Genomic DNA, 19,761 nt, shown 5'->3' on the forward strand with positions numbered 1-19,761 from the left:
ACAGTTGCATGTACTGATGCAGGTAGCCATAGAGGCAGAGCAGGAGCCCACAGTTGCATGTACTGATGCAGGTAGCCATAGAGGCAGAGCAGGAGCCCACAGTTGCATGCACTGCTGCAGGTAATCATAGAGGCAGAACAGCAACCCACAGTTGCATGCATTGCTGCAGGTAGCCACAGAGGCAGAGCAGGAGCCCACAGTTGCATGCACTGCTGCAGGTAGCCATAGAGGCAGAGCAGGAACCCACAGTTGCATGCATTGCTGCAGGTAGCCATAGAGGCAGGTTTCTAGCAGAAACCTGGCTGTTGCTGGTGGGAGGTGACTGCTGGTGTTCAGCCACTGTGGCTTTCTGGTGCTTTTAGTCTCTGACTAACACTGGCCCCTGGAATAAAGGCAACTGCCAGTGGCTTCTTGTATAGCCCTTTCCACATCTACTGCCTTTTGCCTGTCCTTCCTTCCTTCCCTCCCTCCCTCCCTCCTTCCCTCCCTCCCTCCCTCTTTCCCTCCTTCCCTCCCTTTGCTGTCTTTCCAACCAGCACCATTACAGCCAAGTTAATGAGGTGCATATGAGCCTCTGTTGATAAGATTGGAAGTGATCCTCTGGGTCCTCGGGCTCCAGAGGCTCTCTCACACAAAGCGGAGTGCTGTCCTATTCTGTGTTCCCTGAAGCTGGCTCCTGCTCTGCCTCTTCACATCTGCCTCACAGTGCAAGGCAAGGGTCTGACCAGCCAGCCGGAGGGCCAGCCCCGGCTGCCCCGGTGTACAAAGCCACGCCTTTGGATGCTCGGTTCTGCTTGCTTTCTCTTCTCTGGCACATCTCTAGGTTATTTTTCAAGTGATGTAAACTTATCAACCTACTCTCGCACGCACGGAAGCTCAGAGGTCACCCTCTGAGGTTGGTTGTTTACATCGAACACTCAGTTTTATGTCAGGCTGATCATCTGGTGGCCAGCGAAGCAGCAAGCACCAGGCCCATCCATGGAGGAGGAGGTGAGACAGTGTGTGTTTTCTTTTACTATGCAGGGAATTTTATAATTTCATCCTTTGAATGCTGCAGTGGGTCAGGAAAGCGAACTTAATGTTGGATTAAAAAAAAAAAAAAGCGCATCTTGGAAAAAGATCTCCAGGCCTGTTTAGCTTTGTAAGTGAGGGTCTGAAGGAAGGGAGGGAGGGCCATGCAGTTTGGAATACATTTAGAAGTTCCATTCAGAGCTTTCCCCACCCCCAATACATGTCTTTTCGCAGACAGCAGCAGATGGAAACAGAAAGCTAGCTCACTCAGAACGTCTTCACGGACACATGCAAACCTAGAGAATGTTAGTGTCTGTAAATGAGCATTTAGGGGCTGTGCTCCATGGGAGAGGAGCCTGCATGCCAGGAGAAGACAGAACGGAGATGTGAGCTATGCCCTTCAGGCACCAATGGCGTAATCGAGGACCCAGGCAGAGCAAAGTAGGGAGACAGGATGAAGTCACAGCTCCTAGCTATGTTCAGTCCAGGCCCTGTGGCCAGATGGGAAGAGAGGATGCTGGCATAGCAGCAGGGCTAATTACTGGAGTCATGCTCAGGTGCGAGCTGCTGATTAGGAAAGCCCAGAGCACATGTGCTCTCAGGGGGCTGGCCAGGGTTAAAGAAACCGACAAAATAATCCTGGCAGTGAATTTAAACACTAGCCGACTCTATAAGATGCAAATGTAGAAACAGAGACTGGGCATCCTTAAAGATAAGACGTAAAAGAAAACCATAGTCACAGGTACAAACCTCTAGTTTCCAGGGGGTGGGTTCACAAGGGTCTTTGGAGGTGGGTATCCACGAAGGTGCCTTTTACAAGTTCACCATTAAGGAGAGAGTTCTCCAGCTTGATGTTTTAGATGGCTGTAGTAGTAAAGACGATGCTCTTTGTTGTAAGCGTTGGCAGGTTAAGGACCGTTTTATGTTTTAGAATCTTGCTCTGAAACTATTTATCCATGGCCAATTTCTCTGACATTTGGACATTGTAACATTATTTCATTTTGAACTGTGCTGTACCAAGTTCTCCCCATTTTATTTCTTATGTGCAGCAGAGGTGTACATTGTGCACACACCTCCCAGCTGGGGAGCAGCACAGTTCGGCTGTCAGGGGTGGATGCTTCAAAGGCCATGGGGACATGTAGTCCACACTGTCATCCCAACTGTCCTTCCCGTGTGGGGCTGAGGCCACAACTTTTTTTCAAAGCCAAATTGACATTCTTTTGATGGAATCATCTGATTCTTTGGCAGCTCCACAGGAGCTGGTCTTGGAGAGTTTCTCCAGCGTGGATCAGAGGGTTCTGATAGTGAAAGGGTTCCTGGCATTTTAATGCCCCAGTTTCTGGGCATGAAAAATATGGAGGAACTAAAGTCTGTTTGCACTTGTAAAGCCTCTTGGAAGTTTTTAGGGATTAAATGAAATCCTTCCCACTTAACTAAACATTCTTCAGAGTTGGGTCCCACCTGTGTTCATAGATGGATCTCTCCTTTTTCCTTTTAGCATCCACACATCCGGTAGGTTTATACCAGAAAGAACCTAAAGTCACATTAAAAATGTTCTTTATATATGTACTTAGAAATGTGGAGGTATTGGTTGAGCAGCTGTGATGGTCTGGGCAGTGTGTGTGTGAGAGTTTAGGCTCTTCAGTCTTAAACCTCTGAGTCACTAGTGCAGGTGTATTAGAGCATTTCTTAAGCTTCAACTCATGGAGGCCAGATACTTACTTAACTCAAAGTTTTGGAAACTCAAAGTCCAAACTGCAAGGTACTAGGTCTGCTAACGCCTCTCTGGCTGTATGACATCTTGGGTGGATCAATCATGATGTGGCCACAGAGCATCTGCAAGATGTCTCACGGTGAGACAGGAAGCCAGAGTGAGGAGAGGGGGGATTCGCTTGTCTTACCATCTCCTCAAGAGAGGTAACTCAGTAGTCCTAGGAGAGCACTCTACTTCAGGTCTGCACACTGTCAGGGACACAAACACCCTCAGCAGTCCCCCCTTTCCAGCATCACCACACTCCTAACAGACCCTCCCATGGGGAGCATGCTCAAATCACGAGCAAGCCACAGAACAAGGTCTGTGCTCAGTAGGTTTTTTTATTTTTTTCCTCCAGATCAGATACCTCTGGCCAGCTCTGATCATGGAGCCATCATTTCTGAGTCACTCGCCTGTTTGTCCATTAGCATCCAGATCATTTGATGCTGCCACAGGAGTATGCAATGCTGCCTGCGGCTTGTGTCATCTATAGTCATTTATGTGCCACACGTACACTGTGCTCCCACTGTGTGTTAGTACCAGCTCTAGAGAGTGGTGGGAGCAAATGGTATTCTTATTTTATTTTTATTTTATTATTTCTTTATTTACCTTACATCACACTCACTGCCCCCCCCCCCCCGGTCACTTACCCCATGTTCCCCTTCTCCTCTGAGAGGGCGGAGTCCCCCTGGGTATCCCCCCACCTCGGTACTTCAAGTCTCTTCGAGGTTAGGTGCTTCTGATTCCACTGAGGCCAGACAAGGCAGCCCAACTAGTTCAGGACTCATATGAAGACCAAGCTGCACATCTGCTACATATGAGCGGGGAGGCCTAGGTCCAGCCTGCGTATGTTCTTTGGTGGGTGGTTCGGTCTCCGAGAGCTCCCAAGGATCCAGGTTAGTTGATTGTGTTGGAACTTCCTGTGGAGTTCCTATCCCCTTCAGGCCCAGACTCCGTCCTCCTTTTCTTCCATAAGAGTCCCCAAGCTCCACCTACTATTTGGCTGTGGGTGTCTGTATCTGTCTTAGTCAGCTGCTTCGGGGAGAGAGGCGACATGCTCCTGTCTGCGAGTGTAACAGTATCAGCAAATGGGGTTCTTACGTTTTGGTAGCCAGATGATCCTCAAAAGCAGGGCACTTCCCGTTGGAATGTATTTGTGTTGTGAAGAAAAATGAGATGGGAGAGGGGGAGGTGACAGAGATTGATGGCAGGTGCGCAGCAGCACTCACTGGGGTGGCTGGGGAGGCCCATTGGTAGGGTGACATTTGACCTGAGATGGGAGAAGTGAGCCCCACAGAGGTTTGGGTGAAAAGCCTTTGAAACAAAAGAGACAGCAGAGACAAGAGCTGTTCAGGAGACAAAGAACAAAGAGAGAAGGCCAGTATGGCAGAGGCCTCTGAGCTATGGCAGGTCAGGGCTCGGGTAGAGGTTGCAGGATTAGGAAGAGTGGGTAAGACCGGCTCAGAGTGTGGGCGTGGGCAGCAGGACACTGTAGGGCCTGGCAGATGGTAATGATGAGTTTGACATTGATTCTAAATGCAGAGGGAAGCCACAGAGAATTTAAAGCATGGGGAGAACATGATTTTATTAACACGGCAGGGTTAGCCAATCAATACAAGGAAAGTCTGTGTGTAATTCTGTGTAACAATAGCCCATGCACTTGCTATGGTGTAAATATCCTGTGTTTAGTTGGAAGCTAAAAGAAACATTCTGTGGGAAACATGCTGGTGAGTTGTGTGTGCCTGTACTTCTTACTGGTTTAAAATTCATCATTTGGAGAAGATGTGTGCAGCCCTGACCACGTGTGGGCATAAATTGTTCATTGGAATAGGGCACGCCAATTTCTGCTAAGGTCTCTTCTTAATTTTGATTGTGCATCCCTTGTGGATACATGTCAAAATATGACACATCAGCACAGACCAAGCTGGATTTAATGAATAGGAAACCATGGGATTTATATGATTTGGGGGCACAAGGGGAATTTTCTAATGCCAGCCCAAAGATAAGTGACACAGAGGTTATTTGATTAATTAGACATGTGTAGACTCTCCCTCCAGCTTCCTGCCTGTCATCTGAACACCAAACACTGCAAACTCAGTGATTCTGCACTCCAGGATTAAGATTCTGGGGCTGCTTTTGCCACTGTCAGAATAGTTCTTTAACACGAGTCTGTCTTTAAGGTAAGCTTTGACAGAGCCCTGCATATGTAGTCTTTTCGTATGCTCGTTGTCTCTTTTCACATATACATACGTCAAAGGCACTGCTCCCCAGAGGTCAGACCTATGTGGTGAAGACCATCAGAAGCATCTGTAGAAAGGACCACCATGTTTGTGGAGCTGAAACTTATTTAGGGGGGTCCTTACAGACACCTCTGTGAGATGAGCTTCACAGAGCCGCTGATCATGTTCAAATTCGTCCCATGTGCGATTCTGAACTTTTAGAAGACACAGGCCTGGATCAGCATAACAGTCATATGAGCCTGAGCCACCTGGACCACAGGGGCTATGGGAGACATTAAATGAAGGAGGAACTCACTCCCCTCCTCCAGGGAGAAAAGCAGCCACAGAGGTTTCCAGTAGGTGATCCAAACACTTACCTCCACTGGGGAGAGCCACCACCACAAACTTTACAACTCGGTGAATGTGAAGAAAGTTAATAATAAAGCTTAGCAACTGTTGCTAGGTCATCCCTGACAGATCCTGGTCTGTGGATTTTAATGTTTTTTTTTTTTTTTTTTTTCTAATTCCAATTTTTCTCGTGTCGTATAGCTGCATCAAGCAACTCCTTTACTTGAATTCTTTTTCACAGCGACAGGGTAATATTATTTGTCTTTCTGCAAAAGATATATAGAGAAGGAATGATTGTTCCTGCCTTACAGTTCAGGACAATGACCATATTTCTGTGGTAGGGATCTGGCAAGTTGTGGTGTGATGTCCCAACATGGATATGCCTACAGGATGCCCTGTGCTGCCACCACAGCTACCGCCATGTTTCTGCAGTGACAGGAAAGAACTCCTGAGTCCAACGGTCTGAGAAGTTGAACTCAGCCCAGGTTTACAGTGTAGGACAGAGGCTTAGGAAAGATGTACTGTTCTAGAGTGTTCAAGCCCTCTTATGTGCTGTTTGCTTAGGCAGCAAAGAAAGAGGCTGCATACATAGTCCCCTGTCCTAAAGGCACAGATTGAATAGTGTTACAGATTGAATGTTCAGTTACATGGTGATGTCCGGTGTGCACATGTGAATACACGTCCTGGTGACGGCCATGGGAGGAGTCAGGACTGGTGCCGGTCTTCTTACTCCCAGCTGTAGGCCATGGTTTGCTTCTCATTCATGTGCCTTAGTGGATATAAACTTAAAAGTCTTCTTTGTGTTAGCAGTTCATAGGACCACTCAAATGGTTTCCTCTGCTTTGCAACTTTCTGTAGGGGTTCTTTGCTTTGTGTGGCTTCTTTACAGATAGGTGTCTGTGCATTGCTTATGGGGACAGGGGGCTATCAATATTTCTGGACTTTTTTTTTTTTCAGTTTGGGAACAGTGTAATTTTAGTGATTCTATAATCCCAGAAAGGATAGCTGAGTGGGTAGGAAGTTGTTTTGTTTTCATCTGTGAGCAAAAGGCAACTACTTGTCATGTGGAGAAGCAAACAGGAGACATGCCATTCCTCTGCTGAAACTCCCTGCCCCACCTTGAACTGGTGCCTCTGTGTGTGTGTGTGTGTGTGTGTGTGTGTGTGTTCCTGATGTTTTCCTTTTTGTTTTTCATGGCTTGACGAGGATCTTCCAACAAGAGGACAAAGCCAAAGTATTGACTTAGTAGAAAGATTTTCTCTTATTTGGACGATTATGGGATCTGTAGAATCCAAATTCTAACGATCATCAGGCAAAAAACAACCTCCAAAACTCATTACAGTTGAGCTTCATAGTATTTATTCTCTTAGACCCTTTTATGTAACTGCCTTCCTTTTCCTCCTTCCTTCTCCTCCCTCCTTCTCTTCCCTCCTTCTCTTCCCTCCTTTTCCTCCCTCCTTCTCCTCCCTCCTTCTCCTCCCTTCCCCAGCCCTCCTGTCATAAATACAGACTTAGAGTTATGTTGTAGCAAAGAATGATGTCAGCCTGTATGTGGTGGCCTATAAGATTGCATTGCCTGGTGATACAGTAGCTGTCTTGGTTTATGTATCCTGCACAGTGACAGAATCACCTAATGATACTTTCTAAGAACACACCCCAGTTGTTAAGCAGTGTAGGATTCTTTGTGTGTGAAATGTGTACATTTACACTTGATATTTTCTCATATGTGTGGATTACATTTGCATAGTTTCAAATCTTGCATATTCACTGATTATTAGATCTCACTACATTCACTTTGAAAACAATTGCTAGCATTCAGTTGTGTAAATAGACACAACTTGTTTGACAGCCCTATTGAGTGTCCTGTCCTGGTATTCTGATAGTTTACAGGAGCATGTGCTGTGATGAACAGTTTTGCAAAGAAGACTCTCTCCATTTCTTTTTAGTAAATTCTTAAAAATGGAGGTATTGATTACAGGCTGTGAACTTTTATACTGTTTTTGATAAATTGTGAAATTTCTCTTCAGAAAGATTTATCCATTTCAATACCAGAAGGGGTATGTGGAATTTCTTGCTAGAATTGTCTAGGTTGAGGGTTACATGTTTTTAGTTCTTTAATCTGCTTGTAGGTAAGGCAATGTTTTTCATTTGTAGTTTTCTTATATTAATGATGAGCCTCCCCCTGTTCTCTTGTAGGTTTCTTCCCTTCCTTTCCATTCATGTTCTAATGCAAACTCGGGATTTTATAATTGTATCATCTTTATTGTATGGTTTATAATTATATTGTGTTTATTGTATAATTTATAATTGTATTATCTTTAACACCATCACTCTGCCTCTCCGTGTTACATATTTTCCCTCAGTTTACCCATTTGCTTATTTACTTTTAGACAGGATTTTATATAGTCTAGGCTGGCCTCAAAGGTATAGACACTGAAGTCAAGGGTGGCTTTCAGCTCTTGATCCTCATGCCTCTGGCTTTCCATTGGTAAAACAGTAGTGAGAAGCTACTATGCCAAGTTTATCTTTATTATTTTTTGCTTCAAGATTATGTTTTGATGTATAGAACTGTATATTTTTGTTCTTTTTCATTGCTTTAGTGACTGGGAAGACCAGTCCCTTTGTTTCCCTCTTGTTTTGTGGATTTATTTAGAAATTGTGGTTCTAGAGAGGAAGTTTGGCTAGTTCAGTGAGGATTCTCTTGACTAACATCTCTTAGCTAACAATGTTTTCCGTAGGGTGCTTTAGAATTGAAATTTGTGTTACTGACATCTTTGGTTTGATAAAATTGGTGTGGAACTAAGTTAGGTCTTGACCTGGGCATCTTTAAAGCATACTGCAAATTGGCATGCGATTGATGCCATACTAAAATTGTATTGCAGGGATTTGATGGTGGGTAGAAAACCAGTAGGGAATGGCATGGCTGGTTGGCATGGGTAAGAGTTCATGTTGTAGTGGTGTGCTTTGTCAGTGGCTGTGAGGACCCAGGAAGGAGCTAAGGCTTGTGTAGTGGTTCCTAGGGAAATGAACAGCAAGAAACACATCTGACTCCTCAGAGGCCAGGAGCTGAATTGCTCGGGGGGTGTGAGGGGCATGATATTTACCCATTAAAGTAAAAGAAAACTCACATGTAACAGTTAATGTGGATGACATTTAATACTTCAAACATGGTGGATTGGAGTGGTGCTGCTGGATGACAGGTGACAATTGGATCCCTGTCTCTTAACCTGGATCAAAAGCCCGGCCGGCCCCTGTAACTCTCTGCATTCATTTCCTTATGAAAAGTATGTTTAAAAATTGCTCAAAACATTATTTTAAAGGAAACTGTTTCTTTCATTGATATTCTGCTAAGTATGCACCATAATAGTCTGGGAAGTCTTTGCAGATTAAACGAAATTTAAGAAGAAAAATCAGGTGCCTTTGAGTTCTTGTGTTAGCAGAAGAAGCTGGTTTATCTAAGGATTTTATTTCTTTAATTCTGAAATGAAAGGAGATTGGTATATTTGAATAAAGAGAGCACCAGCGAGTCTGTCCTCCTGATTTTGTTGGTTAGATTTGATTTCTGTTTTATTTTTACACTTGTGCCTATATTCATGAGGATGATAATCATATCGATATGCTAATTCTTTGTCCTTTTTATATTCTATATAAAAGTGCTTTTTATTTTTTATCTTACCTTACTGTGTAGTGTCGTTTTACAGGTGATCCTAGCGTAGCTGTTTCTACGTGTTTTCAGATTGACAAGTTGAATAAAGAAATTGATTTTCCTCGGCACAGAACTGAGTATGGAGTCAGGCAGGGAAAACAAATAGAGCAATCCCCTGTCAATGCTAATGTGTCAGCTTTTCCCGCTCCTTGCATGAGCGGAGTGATAACCAATCTAAGAACAAGCATTTGGTATTGATTCTCCAGTCTCGAGTAACAAGTTACTGCTTTGCTTCTTATTGAGAATTAAATCAAAATAATTTGGTGCCTATATTATGTCTTGTGAGAATTCCTTTGCATGATTTATGTACTGCCCTCGAGAAGCTGACGGATGTTGAAGAATCACATGACTTCACAGGTGTGTAACTTTTTATCTGTATATAAATAATGGTTGTCAAGGTTCTTAAAAGTTGTGTAGACCAACAAGTGTTACAGACTTTACATTTTTGTTTGTCCCAATAAGTCTGTACAGCTTTTGCTTTTTAAGAAAAACAGCTATATTACTTTTTAAGGATATACACAGACCATTTTGCAGATCAGAATTGATTATTACTTGAAGATAGTGTGAGAAATAAAAATTCTGTACAGCTTCCTGCTCTCACGGCCCAAATGTGAAGTTGTAGCTAGGTACTCTGTGTCATGGACATGTCAGGTAGTATTGGTTTCTGTTTTTGACACTGAACATTTATTTTCAGAATTTACCACATATAAATGATTTAAATTAATTTCAGTCAGGTATAAGAACTTGACAGTGCATTTTTTTTTTATATAGCTGAGATGTTCAAAATAAATACAGTTAATCTTAAATGCTTCTCTTAATTTTTCCTCCTACTCCCAAATTTTAGGACTACAGTGTTGTTGTTGTTGTTATTATTTTGTTGTTGTTGGTGGTGGTGTTTTTGAGCTCAAGTCTCACTTTGTAGCCCATACAGGTCTGCAGCTTACTATGTAGTCCAACTGATGGCAAACTCACAACATTCTTCCTGCCTTAGGTTTGTGAAGGCTGAGACCATAGGCCTGGCTACTTCGTTTGGAGATAGGCTCTGCTGTAGCCCAAGAGGGTCTCCAGCCTACTATGTGGTTGAGGATGACCAAACAGAATTCTGATCTCCCTGCCTCTACTTCCCAAGTCCTAGGATCATGGATACCACCCCACAACTACACCTAGTGCCAAAGATCAAAGTAGCAAAATTATACTTGTACACTAGTAGACACAGTTTCATACTGTATTAAGGAACAGACAAGGGGCTCTGTATATGCTAATGTCTGACTTCTTATTTTTATTCCCATTCTTATTATTTTGAGCCACTCCATATCAATGGGTAGACCAGACTGGCCTCAAATTTTTGATCCTTCTTTTTCTTCCTTCTAAGTGCCTGGAAAAAGGTATGTTACCATGCCAACCCAAACCTTTTTATTGTTTAATAATGAAGTTTATTTCTTGTTCACACACTACTTCATAATATATTGGTGTGAATATGTGGGTTTTGAAAGGAAACTCCATATTCGCACTTATATATTTGACACAAGACGTCATAAACATATGGCATGCCGGAAGGTCTGATACGACTGTCTCCAAATGAGTTCAAGAAGTTGTGTGTAGATTACCAATGGATATGGGCAAACTGGTTGCAAAATAAGTATTTAAAGTACAAGAGATCAAGAAGGATGAACCAGTCTTAGAAATTTGTTGGAAATGAAGTCCACAAGACTTTATTATCAATCTACAGTAATTGAGGCATGTGGTGTTGGCACAAGATAGAAAGGCTTTGAAAAGGTCTCTGTATATTCCATTTGTTTAGTCTCTCTGTGTGGGGTGTCTGTCTGTCTGTCTGTCTGTCTATATGTAGAGGACTTGATGTATTATCAGAGTTGGCACTGCAGAGCAGCTCACCCTCAGGCATATGGTCTTTCTGAACTTTGGTGCTTAGTCAGTTGAATTACCATATGGAGGAGAGTTAGAAAACAGTGCCCATACTGCATCCAAATCAGCATCAGCTCACAGCTGCAGTTGGCTGTGCACAGTCTGAAGCAGTGGGTCAGGTTCGGTTCAGTGAGTTGATCTGAGCATCAGTGGAACACAGATCACTGATCAAATTGTACAGAAAGTTGCAGAACCTCAGAACTCTCTCTGGGCATCTTTCTAATCACATCCTCCAGAGGTAGCCATCATGTTCAATCCCAAGACTATAAATTACAGCTACTTTGTGCACTTAGTTTGTACACTATAGAGATACAATTATATACAAGGTCCTCTCTCCTGCTCTTTCATCCCATGCTTCATTATCACCTTGATATAAGTTGTTACAGGAAGCAGTAGTTCTTGGAGATCACCTAGTGATGTTTAAAGGCATGGGATAGCCACAGAAATCATTTGGAATGTTTTGTTTTTGCATGGGAGATTCATTGTGTCTCTTCCTTACCCCACTTACCTATCTATTTAATAATTTATTTTGTCAGTATGTTGATGGATATTTATTTTATGCTTTAGGTGATAATTGAGTACCGCCTCAGTGTTGTTCAGTTTCTGTTGTTCTCTGTCTTTCCCCATTGGAAGATGTTTCAGCTGGCTCCTGGACCTCTTAATATATACCCTTTATTGTGGTAGTGTTGTTTGAGCAATGTCTTGCTTTCTGCATAGCAAGGTATCTCAGGCCAATCTTTATGTATTTTTTTTTAACCCTAGTTCTAGAATTTGTTCATTCTCTAAGTAGCTCTAGTTCTTCTGTTTGGATAACAGTGTTGGAAATCAAGATCTGAAGCCCAACACAGTGGCACATACTTGAAAATCCTGTATTTGGGAGATAGAAGCAGGACAGCCAGCCACCAGGAATTCAAGGCCATCCTCAGCTATGTAGTGAGTTTTAGGCTAGTCTAGAGTACCTGAAACCCTGTATCAAAAAAAAAAAAAAAAAAAAAAAAAAAAAGACAAAATAAGGTCTGGGGGATGGATAAGAATACTTGCTGTGATTCAGAAGGAGCTGAATTCAGATCTCCTGTACCCACATACACAGATGCATGTGGTGTAATCTGTGTGCTGGGGAGAAGGGCAGCACAGAGACCTGGGCTTACTGGGGCTCACTGGCTTGCCAATCACTGGCCTGCCAGTCACTCTATAGTATAGCTTCATGAGTGAGCTCCAGGTTAAGTGAGATGCTTGGTATCAAGGGAATAAATCGTAGAATGATAGACCAGTACATTGCACTACAGTGCCAGCAAATGATGTGTGGCTGTGTGCATACTTACAGACTTGTGCATGTTACGTGTGGGTGTGTACTTACATACTTGTGCGTGCACATGCAGGTGGGCACTTACAGACTTGTGCATGTATACCGTGCATGCAAACTCATAGCAACTAAGACCATCATGCTAGCTGTGATGGCTCATGTTTGCTGTTATTTCAGGAAGAGTCAGTTGGCTGACACAAAATGAGTTCTGTGTGTGTGTGTGTGTGTGTGTGTGTGTGTTTTGAGAGGTATAGGGGAGAACAAATGGGAACGTGAGGTTGTATGGGGAGGAACTAGGAGGAGTTCAGAGGGGAAAGAATATGAAACTATTTTGTATAAAAACGAATATGGAACTATATTGTATTAAAATATTTTTTTAAAAAAAAGAATAAGTAAAACATGACAAGCACTTATTTACTACTGTTGGAACGTTCTGGAAAGGCACTTGGATCTGGAACCACTAAGGATATCTTCTTCTGAGTGTGTCTTTGAGGGTATACAGTGAAGATTACAAAGGAGGAAAATGCTTACCCTGAGTGTAGGCAACACTACCTCACAGAAGGGTCTCACCCTGAATACAAAGGCAAGAGGCAGGAAGCTAGCTGATCACCAGCACTTTGTGCTGCCTGCAATTCAGTGCGAGCCAGCTCATGCTTCTAGTGCTGTGCTGTCTGTGCCATGACGGACCAAATCCTATCAGACCGTGAGCCACTTTTTTCTTCCTTAAACTGTTTTTGTCAGGCACTGTATCACAGCGACAGGATGAGTGTTGCAAGTGGGGCATTAATATTCCTGGACTTGTCTGTTGGACAGTGCAAGAGTATATGGAATGAATCACTTATTTGGGGGCAGTATACTCATAAAAAAATACTTATTTTCTGGTTTTGGTCACAATTCAGTGCTCCTCTGTTTTTTGACCCAAACGTCTCTATCGTTAATTCTCCACATGCACATGTCAAAAAACATTTCTATAGGTAACCTCCTCTCTGTATAAAACATTTCTATATGTAACTGCCTCTCTGTATACCAGCTTGCTCTTATGGAGGCATTCTAAACTGTTCAGTTCAGTATCTGTTAGCGCCTTGCTGCTATTGTGGACCTGTTCTTAGGATTTCTCATTTGTAAACAACTATGTTTATTAGACAGGTGTTCATTTCCTACTCCCCCAGGCCTTCCTGTCTCTTCTCTGTCTCATTAAATATGGCTATTTTAGGTACCATGCATATGTGGAATCATCTCTGTGTGGCTGGCTACTTGACTCAGCATAGCGTCCTCACAGCCCATCAATGGGTATGCATTGTGAGGACCAGTCTGAGGAAATGCTACGGGCTGGTTGGCTCAAACAATAGGGATTTGTTCTCTTCCCCCTCTGAAGCTGGAGGCCTAAGATCAAGATGTCATGAGGCTGTTTCCTTTGTGGTCTGTGCTCTTGGCTTGCAGGTGGCTGGTCTCCTGCTGCCTTTGCACATGGTCTGTGTTCTTGTGCTGGCATCCCTGGTGTCTTTGTCCAGATTTCCTCTCCTGATAAGGACACCAGTCAGATTGGGTTAGGACCTGCCCTGACAACTTCATTTGAATTAATTACTTCTCTCCAATGTCACCACAAAGCCACATAGAGCTCTACCATGTGGGTTCTGGGATATGGACACAGTGTATCCTATAACATCATAGCTCATATTAAGGTTGAATATTATCCCATTGAATGGGTCAGTACTCCTTCTTTGATCCTTTTATCCTTCCGTAGGTTGCTCCTTGGTTGCTGAGTCATGTGGCTATGCATATGGGTGTGCTCTGCACATCTCTTTAAGACCCTGTTTCTGGTGCTTTTAGATATGTAACTAGAAATGTATTGTCAGGTTGTAACCTAAACCTGGGAGCTTAGCCATTTTACATAGTCCTGACAGGTCACAAGAGTTCTAGTGTTTTCACAGTGTCACGATCACTTTGTTATTTTCTGTTCTTTTAAGAGTAGCCTACCCTAATGAGTATCAGGGAAAATGCATGTTCAACATAAAGAATTCAGAAGAAACATGCATATGAAAAAGTTCATAAGGTTCATATCTTCTGTGGCTCAGGAGTAACCATTTGCAACATTTTTAGATTTTCTTCTGTTTTCAAGTGCGCATGCCTACACAATACACTCATCACCAATATACCATTGTGTAATTTGAGAAAAACTGTTATTATCTTTAATCTGTTCCCATTTAAGATTGAACCATAAAATTTCAGTGTCACTGAATATTGAAGTACAAGAGTTTTTAATGGTTCTGTAAATAATGATTTAATTACATTCTGATTATTGTACAATATATTTTTCTAGTTCCTTTTCATATATAATCTCTTAATGAAAATACATGGACATAAATTCATATATTTCTGACAGTTTATTTTTATATATACCTAGAGAGATATTTTTAAGGCTATAGGTTATTTTTTTAAGGTTCTAGAAATATGTTGCAGATTACAAAATTGTCTTTAATCAGTTTATTCTGGTATCACCCTTCAGCTGTGTGGGAAGCCAGTGTCACCTGACACTTAACATTACTGAATTTTAGAAAATCATTTTCAATAAGGAAGATAAAAATCGTTTTACCTTTAATGGTATTTTTCTGATTATCAATGAAATATGTAGCCCTCGGTATTTATTAATCTTTGAAGAATTCAAAGCATTTAATAATTTATGTGACTAGGAAATGACATGTTGAATTTTTTGAATTACAAATATTTTCATAGTGAAAGAATGAGAGTCTGTTCATCTTAAGCTTTAGTGTTTAAGAAAAATGTTATGTGCTTAATATTAATGCCAGAGTGATGGTGCATTATTGATGGCGTCCTTGGTATGTAAGGTTTGTAGACACTGGTCAGTGACAGCCACTCAAAATAGAAATCTTTGGAGAAAAAGGAAGCACAGTGTAATCTTAAGAATAATTTATTTTGATCTAAAATAAGAGCTTATTACTTATTGACTAAAAAAGAAACAGGAATTACCAATTCCCAATGGTAAACAAGGTTTGACTAACTGAAAGAAAAAATTAACTTTTAGACAAAAGCTGAAAGCTTTGATTGAATTATAAGGACAGGAGATCTTTGAGTGGGAGAAAGGCTGAGCAGGGAGTAGGCTGTCAGTCTGTAGAACTGCCAGTCTGTAGGCAGGGGAGTGGAGCAAGTCTGAAGTTCCTGGTGCCTAGACACAGATGTGTAGTCTCAGGTTTTTTTTTTCCCCCTCTCTAGTAAACAAATTCAGTTCATAAAGAAGGGTCCCCAGAACTGATATCAGGAGACCTACCACCTTGTGCTATCTTTGGAGGAAAATGTAGATTATTGTTTCTCCTAAACCCACACTTTGTTGGAGTAGATGCGGCTTGACACTCTTAAGATAAATGCAGTATTTTTTTCCCCTCAAAAACCACATACCTTAGTACAGAGAGACTAAGGATGTCTTTGAACAGCACAGTATTTGTTTGGAGTCAGAGTCTACAGGTTACATCTGTAGAGTGAATGGTTTAGGTTATCTTAAATATGCTGAGCTCAACAGGGAAGCAAGGACTCTGGTTGTGTGTCGCATATAATCCTGCGTCATGTTTAAAGTGTTACATATGTTGCTACTACAGAAGTCAGAGAGCAGATGAAAACTCACATCATCACTGATATCTTAAAAACAGTACTTTGAAGTAGGAAAGTGGTACATGCTTATGCAGCCTCCAAGTAGAGCGGAGTGTAACCGCCTCCTTTCCAGTAGCCTGCACTTCTTCTCAGAGAGAGATATCTTAATTTTGCATAAGAGTTTATGTCACCCATCTTCTTCCACAACATGTGCTTCTACTATGCATTCTGGGTATTTTCATATCTGCACATTCAGATCCATTTCACCCATGGTTATGTGGTTTTCCATTGTACTTAGCAGTATAATTTCCTAACTAGTCCCCCAAGATTGGATAGTTAATTGGTTTTAAATTTGCTTTTGTTTTGCTATCGATGTGCAACACTGAAATGACATCCTACATGTTCCTGATATACGTTTCTAAATACAGTATTGTCTCGAGGTCTGTATATAATGACGGGCTTCCCGGATTACAGTCTGAGATGGATAAGGAGTGGGTTTTCTTTCTCTTCATGGTGGGCGTTTTAGTCATGGCTTATCCAGGCATTAGTAATATTTCACATTGACAGAATGATTTGACGTTTTCACAGACCACTGTTCCTTACCTCATTTGCGTTCTAGAAGCGAATCAATACAGAGTTTAGTTTTATTACCTGTGCTTGACCAAGGAGTCTATGACATGGAGTGGCTCCTGGCTTGTCTCTTCCTTGGTGACTGGGTCTCCTCATTCCAGATCCAATGTTAAGGTCTTTGAAAGTGATCTAGGCCCTTGGCAGTTACAGGGCCAGAGATAAGAAGTGTTATGGTTCAATGGGGGCTCTTTTCTGTATCTTCTGTCTTCTCTGCTTCCAAGTCATTCGCTTCTTATTCAAGAGACCTTTAAGTTTGATACTTTTTTCCTGATTGAGTATTACATTGTCTAAAATGTAAAATTGTTAGATTTCTAGTTTGTAATTCAGAAATGTTTCTGTATTTAATAAGGAGATGTTCTGGGAATGGGACCTAAATGTGACGTGAAGTTTGTTTGTTTCGGGTATATCTTGTACACATAAAGCTCACAGTGCATCTGTGTTTTGATAGTGACCTATTATGAGGTGCAGGTACACTCTTACACCATGTTGTTGGCTTACAAAACATTCTCAGATTTTAGAATGTTTTAGAGCATGGATTTTCAGACTAGAGATGTTCAATCTGTAGTATGCTTCCCACTAAGAAAAACTATTCTTTGTTAACACCTTTGGACTTTTAATTTTAAAAGGACAATATGGCACTTGTGTGGTCTTTGTGCTAATCTTAACAAGCTGGGATAATCCTCACAGCCTAGACTGTGAAGTTACACACAGAGAGAGAGAGACCTCACTGAGAACCCAGAAATCTGAGAAGCTGGGATAGAAGTTAACAGAATTGGAGGCTTCCTGCTAACTCAGCAGAGGAATGAAATGCGCTGACTCAGCAGATGACTGAGATGTGCTGACTGGGCAGAGATCTCAGGCAGGCGAGAAGAGAGACATGAGATGTCTCTTCCCTGACTCTGCCTGTGTTACGTGCTACCAAATACTCACCTTGCCTCCTTTAGACGGCCTAACTCTTGTTAAAAAGTATAGCAGTTTTGAGGCAGAAGGCCCTTCTCTGTAGGCTTATTTTCATTAGTAAATTTATCGTAATAATTCACAGAGCTGTTTATATTTACTGCCCACTAGGTTATGCTCACTTTTCTGTGTTTGGTTGTGTGTGTGTGTGTGTGTGTGTGTGTGTGTGTGTGTGTTTGTCATGGGGGCACAAAGAGAAGTGGAGGGAAGCAATGAGGAAGCAAAGGCAGCAGGGTAGAGCTCACGCCCTCTTGGCAACATCTCCTTAAGAGTCATGATAACTATCACCCCACATGGGTAGCACTGTAATATATAATACTGCTAACATTCTTGGGATCAAATGCTGTATTTTTATGATAGATTCCATGTCTTGTGGATTTGGGAATGTGTGTGAAGGAGGCTGTCAGCTATGGGAAGACCCCTTGCTTTACTGCCGCTGTGTTATGTGGATATTTAGAATTAATCATCTCTGCTGTCGGCAGCCCAGAATGAGTTATAGAGCTGTACTGTTTGAATGATTCACATTCTTAATGTTTTCCTCCAAGTCAGGCTCAACTGATTGTGGATTTCTCACCATAGGAGGCCAGAGAAATGTCCTTCACGGTGCCTTGGGGAGGATATGGTCACAGACATATTTTTTTCTCATATATGGCTGATACTTTGTATGTTAGAGTGTTACTTAATTCTTGAATTAAGAAACATAGTATTTTAGAGCATACATTGTTTATAATATCCACAGTTGCCATGGACTAAAACTCCTGATTATAATGATTTTGTGCTTTGGGAAAATAGCGTTAATTTTCTAAGTTCCCCTTTTTTGTATTATTGATGAAAGGTCTTTATTTTGCAAGCTGATTATAGTAATGTTTATGGCACATGGATTTTATTTTACTTTTATATTTATATGGTCATTTATTAAAATGTTTTTTTTAAAGTGGCAAGCATTATATAACAGCTTTGCAGAAAGGTACAAATACAGTAGCAAGTATAACCTTCTCTACACGCTCCCAGCACCAGGTAGTTGCTCAAAATCACTTGTAATATGTTTCCTGTGATTGTTAAATTCCAGAATCATAAAGAAAGTTCAAATGATTTTATGATTCAATGATTTCAAAAAATGTGCAAATGATTTTAGTTGTGTTTGTTGGAGTTGTGCTATGGCTGTGGATGACATTTGGAAAAGGAAGGAGATAAAAAGAAACTTGTTTACTATGTAGTTTTACAGTTTTTTGAAAGCAGTTTTCAGTGCCCACTCCATGCCAGGGACTCTTGGGGCACTAAGGTCGCAGTTTCACAGGTCAGCACAGATTGGCTTCTGAGGGAGCTGCAGTGTAATGGGGGATTCTGCAAAGGAACTGTTGTTGTAAAGCTGTAGATTTCTTTGTAGAATGCGGAAGGCCCTTAGGTATATCGGGATGCATATGGGCATGATCTTGAGGAGAAATAGTACTCAAGGTTTACTGTAAGGTGGGCAGGTGGAGAGCAAATGTGTTCAAGTGATTCAGGCTCAGAGAGAAGCTGTAGCCTAGAGACTCTGCAGTCTCAGACTGAGGATGGATGAGCGGTGGGTGGGATCCTGAGTCAGCCCTCCATCCTCAGGGCAGGGCAGTGGCATGATAAATATACCATGTGACTTTAGTGTCAGATTGGACAGATTTTCTTGACTTCAAATACAGGAGGCAGCTAAGCTTAGGTAATGAAAAGTTTTATTTAGCACAGTTTTGTATATTCCAATTCAAAACTAGGCAAGGCCATCAGTGTTGTCTCTAGTGAGATGGCATACCCTGGTGGGAACATGTAGGGAAACCAAATGATTACATCTTGAACCAGAGCAGAGAGAAGAGGGTTGTTAATGCTTCCATTGCCCTTTGAAGGGCCGTGCTATCAGTGATCAAAGATCCCCTCTTTCCAAAGTGCCACTACCTCCCAGTAGTACCACCCTGGGGACCAAGTCCTTCACATGTGGACCCAAGAGGACCATTCTAGTCACACTCAAACCAGAGTAGATGTGAAGGGATGCTGCTTGACAGTGTCAAGAAGAAAAGCCAGGAGACCTATTGGGAAGGCCCCGGGGTCTTGGATGGACCCGGGGGTGGTTGTGGGTAAGGAGGTGCCGGTGCCGGTGGAAGAAGGAGCTGGTACAGCTCAGCAGTGTTTGGCCTAGGGGTTGACTGGATGCTGTGGTGGGCAGTGGTGGAGTCCGACATTGGTCAGAAGACTGTCATGGGAGGAGACACCCAGTCAACATGGAGACTTCACTTTGAGCCCCTGGTAGTTAGTACAGGGGAAGCAGAAGGGGCCTAGAAAT

The 19,761-nt window shown here is 42.1% G+C and overlaps 1 protein-coding gene across 5 annotated transcripts in view; it reads left to right on the forward strand.

Annotated features, from left to right (window-relative positions):
- Positions 1-19,761, forward strand: part of Aff3 (ALF transcription elongation factor 3) — a 454,396-nt gene that overhangs the window by 58,309 nt on the left and 376,326 nt on the right. For 2 of the 5 annotated variants that reach the window (XM_076915018.1, XM_076915017.1), the window contains exon 1: positions 652-990. The exons of the other annotated variants lie outside the window; for them this stretch is intronic. The gene's annotated coding sequence lies outside the window, so the exon portion shown is untranslated. Of the gene's footprint in view, positions 1-651; positions 991-19,761 lie in introns of those variants that run through there. 5 annotated transcript variants of the gene reach the window in all.

The sequence above is a fragment of the Arvicanthis niloticus genome, chromosome 17 (assembly GCF_011762505.2).
Source record: "Arvicanthis niloticus isolate mArvNil1 chromosome 17, mArvNil1.pat.X, whole genome shotgun sequence".
Lineage (NCBI taxonomy): Eukaryota > Metazoa > Chordata > Mammalia > Rodentia > Muridae > Arvicanthis > Arvicanthis niloticus.